We start from the raw sequence: 10,000 nt of genomic DNA, 5'->3' as shown, positions 1-10,000 counted from the left end.
CTACCAGATATCACTCATTACAGACAGATATCACTCATTACAGACTCTACCAGATATCACTCATTACAGACAGAGACTCTACCAGATATCACACATTACAGACAGAGACTCTACCAGATATCACTCATTACAGAGACTCTACCAGATATCACACATTACAGACAGAGACTCTACCAGATATCACACATTACAGAGACTCTACCAGATATCACACATTACAGACTCTACCAGATATCACACATTACAGACTCTACCAGATATCACACATTACAGAGACTCTACCAGATATCACTCATTACAGACAGAGACTCTACCAGATATCACACATTACAGACAGAGACTCTACCAGATATCACTCATTACAGACAGAGACTCTACCAGATATCACTCATTACAGAGACTCTACCAGATATCACACATTACAGAGACTCTACCAGATATCACTCATTACAGAGACTCTACCAGATATCACACATTACAGAGACTCTACCAGATATCACACATTACAGACAGAGACTACCAGATATCACACATTACAGAGACTCTACCAGATATCACTCATTACAGACAGAGACTCTACCAGATATCACAGATCTATATCACTCATTCTACAGACAGAGACTCTACCAGATATCACTCATTACAGACAGAGACTCTACCAGATATCACACATTACATGACACTCATTACAGAGACTCTAGAGACTCACACATTACAGACAGATATCACACATTATATCAGACAGAGACTCTACCAGATATCACACATTACAGAGACTCTACCAGATATCACTCATTACAGACAGAGACTCTACCAGATATCACACATTACAGAGACTCTACCAGATATCACACATTACAGACAGAGACTCTACCAGATATCACACATTACAGAGACTCTACCAGATATCACTCATTACAGACAGAGACTCTACCAGATATCACACATTACAGAGACTCTACCAGATATCACTCAGATATCACACATTACAGATATCACACATTAGACTCTACCAGATATCACTCATTACAGACAGAGACTCTACCAGATATCACTCATTACAGACAGAGACTCTACCAGATATCACTCATTACAGACAGAGACTCTACCAGATATCACACATTACAGAGACTCTACCAGATATCACTCATTACAGACAGAGACTCTACCAGATATCACACATTACAGACAGAGACTCTACCAGATATCACACATTACAGAGACTCTACCAGATATCACTCATTACAGACAGAGACTCTACCAGATATCACACATTACAGAGACTCTACCAGATATCACACATTACAGACAGAGACTCTACCAGATATCACTCATTACAGACAGAGACTCTACCAGATATCACTCATTACAGAGACTCTACCAGATATCACTCATTACAGAGACTCTACCAGATATCACTCTACCAGATATCATTACAGAGACTCTACCAGATATCACACATTACAGACAGACTCTACCAGATATCACTCATTACAGACAGAGACTCTACCAGATATCACACATTACAGAGACTCTACCAGATATCACTCATTACAGACAGAGACTCTACCAGATATCACACATTACAGACAGACTCTACCAGATATCACAGATATCATTACAGACAGAGACTCTACCAGATATCACACATTACAGAGACTCTACCAGATATCACACATTACAGACAGAGACTCTACCAGATATCACACATTACAGACAGAGACTCTACCAGATATCACTCATTACAGAGACTCTACCAGATATCACACATTACAGACAGAGACTCTACCAGATATCACTCATTACAGATATCACACATTACAGACTCTACCAGATCACTCATTACAGACAGAGACTCTATCACACATTACAGACAGAGACTCTACCAGATATCACTCATTACAGACAGAGACTCTACCAGATATCACACATTACAGAGACTCTACCAGATATCACACATTACAGACAGAGACTCTACCAGATATCACACATTACAGAGACTCTACCAGATATCACACATTACAGACAGAGACTCTACCAGATATCACACATTACAGACAGAGACTCTACCAGATATCACACATTACAGACAGAGACTCTCACACACACCGAAACACACACACACAAACACACACTGAGTCACACACTGAGTCACACATGCACACACACACACACACACGCACACACACACACACACACACACACACACACTGAGACACACACACACACACACACACACACACAGAGACACACACTCACACACACACAGAGACAGACACCGAGACACTCACACACACACACACGAGAGACACACACACACACACACACACCGAGACACATACACACACCGAGACACACACACACACACACACACACACGAGACACACACACACACACACCGAGACACACACACACACACACACACACACACGAGACATACATACACACACACACACACACACACACACACCGAGACATATACACACACACCCCCGAGACACACACACACCGAGACACACACACACCCGAGACACACACCGACACACACCGACACACACACACATACCTAGTGACACACACCTAGAGACCACACCGAGACACACACACACACACACACACATGAGACACACACATACACACACACCGAGACACACACACACACCCAGAGACAGTCTTTTTCTGGCGCTGGTCCCTTTCCTGATTGGACCATGTGGTTGCCGTGCGGTTTCCAGGCCGCGCCCCTGCTGAGTGGTAATGGTCTCCATGGTGTTGCCGCGTGGCGACGGAAGTTTGATTGACAGGTTGGCCACCTGCCCTGCCTGCAAAACCAGGGGGAGAGATGATGGGGAAGGGGATATGGGGGTGGGGGTTTGGTTGGGGTAAGGTGTGAAGGGGATGTGGGGGTAAGGTGTGAAGGGGATGTGGGGGTAAGGTGTGAAGGGGATGTGGGGGTTAAGGTGTGAAGGGGGGGTGGGGGGGGGGTATAAGGTGTGAAGGGGGGGTGGGGGTAAGGTGTGAAGGGGGTGGGGGTAAGGTAAGGTGAAAGGGGGTGGGGTATAAGGTGTGAAGGGGGTGGGGGGTAAGGTGTGAAGGGGGGGGTAAGGTGTGAAGGGGGGTGGGGGGTAAGGGGGGGTGGGGGTAAGGTGTGAAGGGGGGTGGGGGTAAGGTGTGAAGGGGATGTGGGGGTAAGGTGTGAAGGGATGGTGGGGGGTAAGGGGGCTGAAGGGGATATAGTGGGGTTTGGTTGGGGTAAGGCGTGAAAGAGAGATGGTGGGGAAGGCGATATGGGGGGCTGGGCCGTCTCACCCCGCGAGGGCCCGTCTCACCCCATCGTGGACCGTCTCACCCCATCGAGGACCGTCTCACCCCGCGAGGGCCCGTCTCACCCCGCGAGTGCCCGTCTCACCCCGCGAGGGCCCGTCTCACCCCATCGAGGACCGTCTCACCCTCGCGGGGTACATTGACCAGACAACAGCATGCAGTCTAACAAATCTTTCGAAACAGAAGCTTTTCCACTTTGCTTCTTAATATATAAAACATGTGGATTTATATTATGTTATTAGTCTGTGAAACACTAGTTAGTTGGTCTTAGCAAGCTGCACATGTGTTTGTCCCTAATGCTAATCGCTAGCTAGCTGGCTAGCAGTGGTGGAGTTGAACAGCATTGTTTGTGTGTTTGTCCCTAATGCTAATCGCTAGCTAGCAGTGGCGGAGTAGAACAGCATAGTCTGTGTGTTTGTCCCTAGCAGTGGCGGAGTATCACAGCATTGTTTGTGTGTTTGTCCTAATGTCCTAGCTAATCACAGCATCGCTGCTAATCGCTAGCTAGCTAGCTGGCTAGCAGTGGCGGAGTATCACAGCATTGTTTGTGTGTTTGTCCCTAATGCTAATCGCTAGCTAGCTGGCTAGCAGTGGCGGAGTATCACAGCATTGTTTGTGTGTTTGTCCCTAATGCTAATCGCTAGCTAGCAGTCGCTAGCTAGCTGGCTAGCAGTGGCGGAGTATAACAGCATTGTTTGTGCAACAGCTTGTTCTTAATCAGAGGGAAAAGGACAAGAATATTCTAAAATATTTTGTCCGAATTTCAATATAATCAAGGTCCAATGGGAAACACTGACCAACACTTTGGTTCCTACTCTGTCACAATCTCTCCTCCCTTTCCTTTTTTTCTTTCGTCGTCATGCCAACGAAACTGCATTCCAAGCGCCCACTGTAATTCCAACCCAATATTCCAATGATGGTTCTATGTCTAGGATTCCAACAGTTTACCACGGTGTTTTGATGCAGAATTGCAAGTAAAATCACAATATTTGGCACAAAAATCACAATTAATTTTTTTTTGCTCATTATCGTGCAGCCCTAGTGTGTGTGTATGTGTGTATGACATCACCCATGCTCTCTGGCCTCCCCCTTTGTGAGGTTAAACACACTGAGAGGACGTCTGACACACACACACACACCGTCTCTGACACACACACACACCGTCTCCATTGTCATGTATAGCGCTGTTAATCCGTCCATATCAGACACTCTGTTCAGGGGGGGCCTCTTCCTCTCTCTTTGTGTGTTAATGGAGCTGCCTTGTGGCGCTCCAAGGCTCTGCTAGAGGCTCTCAGACCCTTTCTATCCCGGGCTGTATCTTAGTGCTAGATGGAGACCCTGGTTCTATTCCGGGCTGTATCTTGTGGGTTCTATCCCGCTGTATCTTAGTGCTAGAGGCGTCACTACAGACCCTGGTTCTATCCCGGGCTGTATCTTAGTGCTAGAGGCGTCACTACAGACCCTGGTTCTATCCCGGGCTGTATCTTAGTGCTAGAGGCGTCACTACAGACCCTGGTTCTACCCGGGCTGTATCTCAGTGCTAGAGGTGTCACTACAGGCCCTGGTTTGATTCCAGGCTATATCACAGCGGTCTAAGGCTCTGCATCTCAGTGCTAGAGGCGTCACTACAGACATCCTGGTTCGATTCCTGGCTGTATCACAACCGGCCGTGATTGGGAGTCCCATAGGGCTGTGCTCCGGGTGTTAGACCGTCATTGGAGAGAGGGAGGGAAAGGGAGGGATGGATGGAAAGGGAGGGAGGGGGGAGAGAGGGAGACAGAGAGAGACTCCCTCTCTCCCTCCCTTCCCCCCTCTCTCCCCTATCCCTCCTCTCCATCTCTCCCCCTTTCCCTCCCCTCCCCTCCCTCCCTCCCCTCCCTCCCTCTCCCTCACCTCCCCCTCTCTCCCTCCTCTCCCTCCCTCCCTCAGCGTGGGGAGGGTATCTGGTGGGACTGGAGGCAGCAGGATGGTTACACTTGAGGAGGGTTGTCAAGGGATACCGTCGCTGAGGAGAGGAGCTGTGTGTGGTGTTCTGTTCTCCATCAGACTTCAACCACCCTGTCTGCCCCCTGTCTCCTGAGAAGATTGTTGTTCAGGGTCTCTCTCTCTGTCTGTATCTCTCTGTCTGTGTCTCTCTGTCTGTGTCTCTCTCTGTCTGTGTCTCTCTCTCCCTCTGTCTGTGTCTCTCTCTCTCTCTCTGTGTCTCTCTGTCTCTCTCTGTGTCTGTCTCTGTGTCTCTCTCTGTCTCTCTCTCTCTCTCTGTGTCTCTCTCTCCCTCTCTCTCTGTGTCTCTCTCTCTCCTCTCTCTCTCTGTCCTCTCTCTCTCTGTCTCCCTCTCTCTCTCTGTCCCTCTCTCTCTCTCTCTGTGTCTCTCTCTCTCTGTGTCTCACTCTCTGTGTCTCTCTTTCTCTCTCTCTCTCTCTGTGTCTCTCTCTCTCTCTCTCTGTGTGTCTCTGTGTCTCTCTCTCTCTCTGTGTCTCTCTCTCTCTCTCTCTGTGGTGGTCTGTTCTTCATCTCCTGTTCTTTCTCCTTCTTTAGGTTATCAGACTTCAACCCCCCATCTCCTGAGAAGCTTGTTGTTCAGGGTCTCTCTCTCTGTGTGTCTCTCAACCCAGGGAGTTGGGTGTTCATGGTTCATTAGCCACACGTACACTTCCGTTCTGTTCTCACCGCTAGACGACACACACACACACACACACACACACACACACACACACACACACACACACACACACACACACACACACACACACACACACACACACACACACACACACACACACACACACACACACACACACACACACAGACACACACACACACACACACAGACACACACACACACACACACACACACACACACACACAGACACACACACACACACACACACACACACACACACACACACACACACACACACACAGTCCTCCTCTCTTCTGTTGTTGTGTTCAGTGACAAACTGCCAACCCTCTCCCTCCTCCCTCCCCTCCCTCCTCCTCTCCTCTCCCTCCCCCTCTCCTCCCTCCTCCTCCTCCTCCTCCCCCTCCCCCTCTCCCTCCTCCTCCTCTCCCTCCTCCTCCCCTCCTCCTCCTCTCCCTCCTCCTTCTCCTCCTCCTCTCACTTTGTCTCTTCTTTCTTCCTCTGTTAATTAGGGTACCTATGAGACAGACAGACAGGTAACATCTGTCTCCCTCCTTCCCGTTAGGAGATAGGAAGGAGGGGAGGAGGCTAGGGAAGGAGGGGAGGAGGCTAGGGAAGGAGGGGAGGAGATGGGGAGGAGGGGAGGAGGCTAGGGAGGAGATAGGGAAGGATGGGAGGAGGCTAGGGGAGGAGGCTAGGGAAGGAGGGGAGGAGGCTAGAGGCTAGGGGAGGAGTCTAGGGCTAGGGAAGGAGGGGAGGAGGCTAGGGAAGGAGGGGAGGAGAGGAGGAGGCTAGGGAGGAGGGGAGGAGGCTAGGGAAGGAGGGGAGGAGAGGAGGAGGCTAGGGAGGAGGGGAGGAGGCTAGGGAAGGAGGAGAGGAGATGGGGGCTAGGAGATGGGGACTAGAGGAGGAGGCTAGGAGATAGCTAGGAGATAGGGGCTAGGGGATAGGGACTAGTGAAGGGGGCTAGGGGAGGGGGATAGGAGATGGAGGCTAGGGGATAGAGGCTAGGGAGGAGGCTAGGAGCTAGGAGATGGGGGCTAGGAGATGGGGCTAGGGGAGGGGGATAGGGACTAGTGGAGGGGGATAGGAGATAGGGGCTAGGGGAGGAGGCTAGGAGATAGGGGCTAGGGGATAGAGACTAGGGGCTAGGAGGCTAGGGAGGAGGCTAGGGAAGGAGGGGAGGAGGCTAGGGAAGGAGGGGAGAGGGAGGCTAGGGAGGAGGGGAGGAGGCTAGGGAAGGAGGAGAGGAGATGAGGGCTAGGAGATGGGGACTAGAGGAGGAGGCTAGGAGATAGAGGCTAGGAGATAGAGGCTAGGAGATAGAGGCTAGGAGATAGAGGCTAGGAGATAGAGGCTAGGGGATAGAGGCTAGGGATAGGGACTAGTGGAGGGGCTAGTGGAGGGGCTAGGGAGGGGCTAGGGAGGGGATAGGAGATGGAGGCTAGGGGATAGAGGCTAGGGGAGGAGGCTAGGAGCTAGGAGATGGGGGCTAGGAGATGGGGGCTAGGGAGGGGGCTAGGGGAGGGGGCTAGGGGAGGGGGGGGATAGGGGATAGGGACTAGTGGAGGGGGATAGGAGATAGGGGCTAGGGGAGGAGGCTAGGAGCTAGGAGAGGGGGCTAGGAGAGGGGGGCTAGGGGGAGGGGGCTAGGGAGGGGGGCTAGGAGATGGAGGCTAGGAGATAGGGACTAGGGGATAGAGGCTAGGGAGGAGGCTAGGAGATAGGGGCTAGGGGAGGAGGCTAGGAGATAGGGACTAGGGGATAGAGGCTAGTGGAGGGGATAGGAGATGGGGGCTAGGGGATAGAGGCTAGGGGAGGAGGCTAGGAGATGGGGGCTAGGGGAGGGGGGCTAAGAGATGGGTGCTAGGAGATGGGGGCTAGGGAAGGGGGGGCTAGGGGAGAGGGGCTAGGAGATGGGGGCTAGGGGAGAGGGGCTAGGGATGGGGGCTAGGAGATGGGGGCTAGGGGGGGGCTAGGGTATAGGAGATGGGGGCTAGGAGATAGGAGAGATGGGGGCTAGGGAGATAGATGGGGGCTAGGAGATGGGAGCTAGGAGATGGGGGCTAGTGGAGGAGGTTGGTGGAGGAGGCTAGGAGATGGGGGCTAAGGGAGGGGATAGGAGATAGGAGATGGGGGCGAAGGGAGGGGATAGGAGATGGGGATGGGGGCGAAGGGAGGGGATAGGAGATAGGAGATGGGGGCGAAGGGAGGGGATAGGAGATAGGGGCTGAAGATGTTTTCTTAAAGTCCTAAGAGTTGATATTTGCATGTGAGTTTTATGAATGTATTATTTTACCCCTTCTCCCCCATCTCCCCCTTCCCCTCCCCCCCATCCCCCCCTCCCCCCATCTCCCCATCTCCCCCTTCTCTCCCCCCATCTCCCCCCCCTCCCCCATCTCCCCCTTCCCCCTCCCTCCCCCATCTCCCTCCTCCATGTGTTTGATTCCTGGCCCGTGACAGAGGTTCACCCTTTATCCCTGTGTGTGTGTGTGTGTGTGTGTGTGTGTGTGTGTGTGTGTGTGTGTGTGTGTGTGTGTGTGTGTGTGTGTGTGTGACGGGGCCCTCAGATTAAGGCCTCCTGCTCTTTATTTGGGGTCAGCCCCTGAGAGGCGCTTTGGGAATTACTTTCACACACACACACACACACACACACACACACACACACACACACACACACACACACAAGAGGCCCCCAGTCAGATCACAGGGTCTGACTGCATCACCACTCAGATGTGGAAACAGGGCAGTATATTGTATATATCAGGATATTTGCGGGAAAAGTTCCACTGGATGTGTTTCAGTCAACCATTATTATTTAAATATATATATTTTTAATACATTTGATTATTTGTAGGTACTTTTTCCAGTTAATATCTGCAGTCGATATGTTAGTAGTTAGAGGATAGTTAGAGGTAGTTAGAGATAGTTGGAGATAGTTGGAGATAGTTAGAGATAGTTAGAGGTAGAGGTAGTTAGAGGATAGTTAGAGTTAAAGGTAGTTAGAGGTAGTTAGAGGTAGTTAGAGGTAGTTAGAGATAGTTAGAGATAGTTAGAGGTAGTTAGAGGTAGTTAGAGGTAGTTAGAGGTAGTTAGAGGTAGTTAGAGGTAGTTAGAGGTAGTTAGAGGTAGTTGGAGATAGTTAGAGGTAGTTAGAGGTAGAGGTAGTTAGAGGTAGTTAGAGGATAGTTAGAGTTAAAGGTAGTTAGAGGTAGTTGGGGGATAGTCAGAGGTAGTCAGAGGTAGTCAGAGGTAGTCAGAGGTAGTCAGAGGTAGTCAGAGGTAGTCAGAGGTAGTCAGAGGATAGTCGGGGGATAGTTAGAGGTAGTTAGAGGTAGTTAGAGGTAGTTAGAGGTAGTTAGAGGTAGTTAGAGGTAGTTAGAGATAGTTAGAGGTAGTTAGAGATAGTTAGAGGATAGTTAGAGGATAGTTAGAGGTAGTTAGAGATAGTTGGAGATAGTTGGAGATAGTTAGAGATAGTTAGAGGTAGAGGTAGTTAGAGGATAGTTAGAGTTAAAGGTAGTTAGAGGTAGTTAGAGGTAGTTAGATATAGTTAGAGGGGATAGTTAGAGGTAGTCAGAGGTAGTTAGAGATAGTCGGGGGATAGTTAGAGGTAGTTAGAGGTAGTTAGCGGTAGTTAAAGGTAGTTAGAGGTAGTTAGAGGTAGTTAGAGGTAGTTAGAGGTAGTTAGAGGTAGTTAGGAGATGGGGATCGTTAGGAGATAGTTGGGGGAGGACGGAGAGAGATGGGGAGTGGTGAGAGAGAGAGAGAGGGAGATGGGGAGGGGGAGAGAGAGGAGAGAGAGATGGGGGAGGACAGAGAGAGACAGCGAGAGAATCAGAGGTGTTTGATGAAGGCTCAAGGCTGTGTGTCAGTGTTTGTCTAAAGGCTAAAGTGCCCTCTCTGCTAAACATGGGGGATGTTGTTAGCTGTGTGTACTGTACAACATATGGTGTGTGTGTGTGTGTGTGTGTGTGTGTGTGTTCCTCACACAGTAAGCTGACGACAGGAGTTACAGTTTCATGTCTGAGGGTTGGT

This window comes from Oncorhynchus tshawytscha, unplaced genomic scaffold, assembly GCF_018296145.1.
Source record: "Oncorhynchus tshawytscha isolate Ot180627B unplaced genomic scaffold, Otsh_v2.0 Un_scaffold_1746_pilon_pilon, whole genome shotgun sequence".
In the NCBI taxonomy this organism is placed as follows: Eukaryota; Metazoa; Chordata; class Actinopteri; order Salmoniformes; family Salmonidae; genus Oncorhynchus; species Oncorhynchus tshawytscha.
This window is presented reverse-complemented; position numbering follows the sequence as displayed.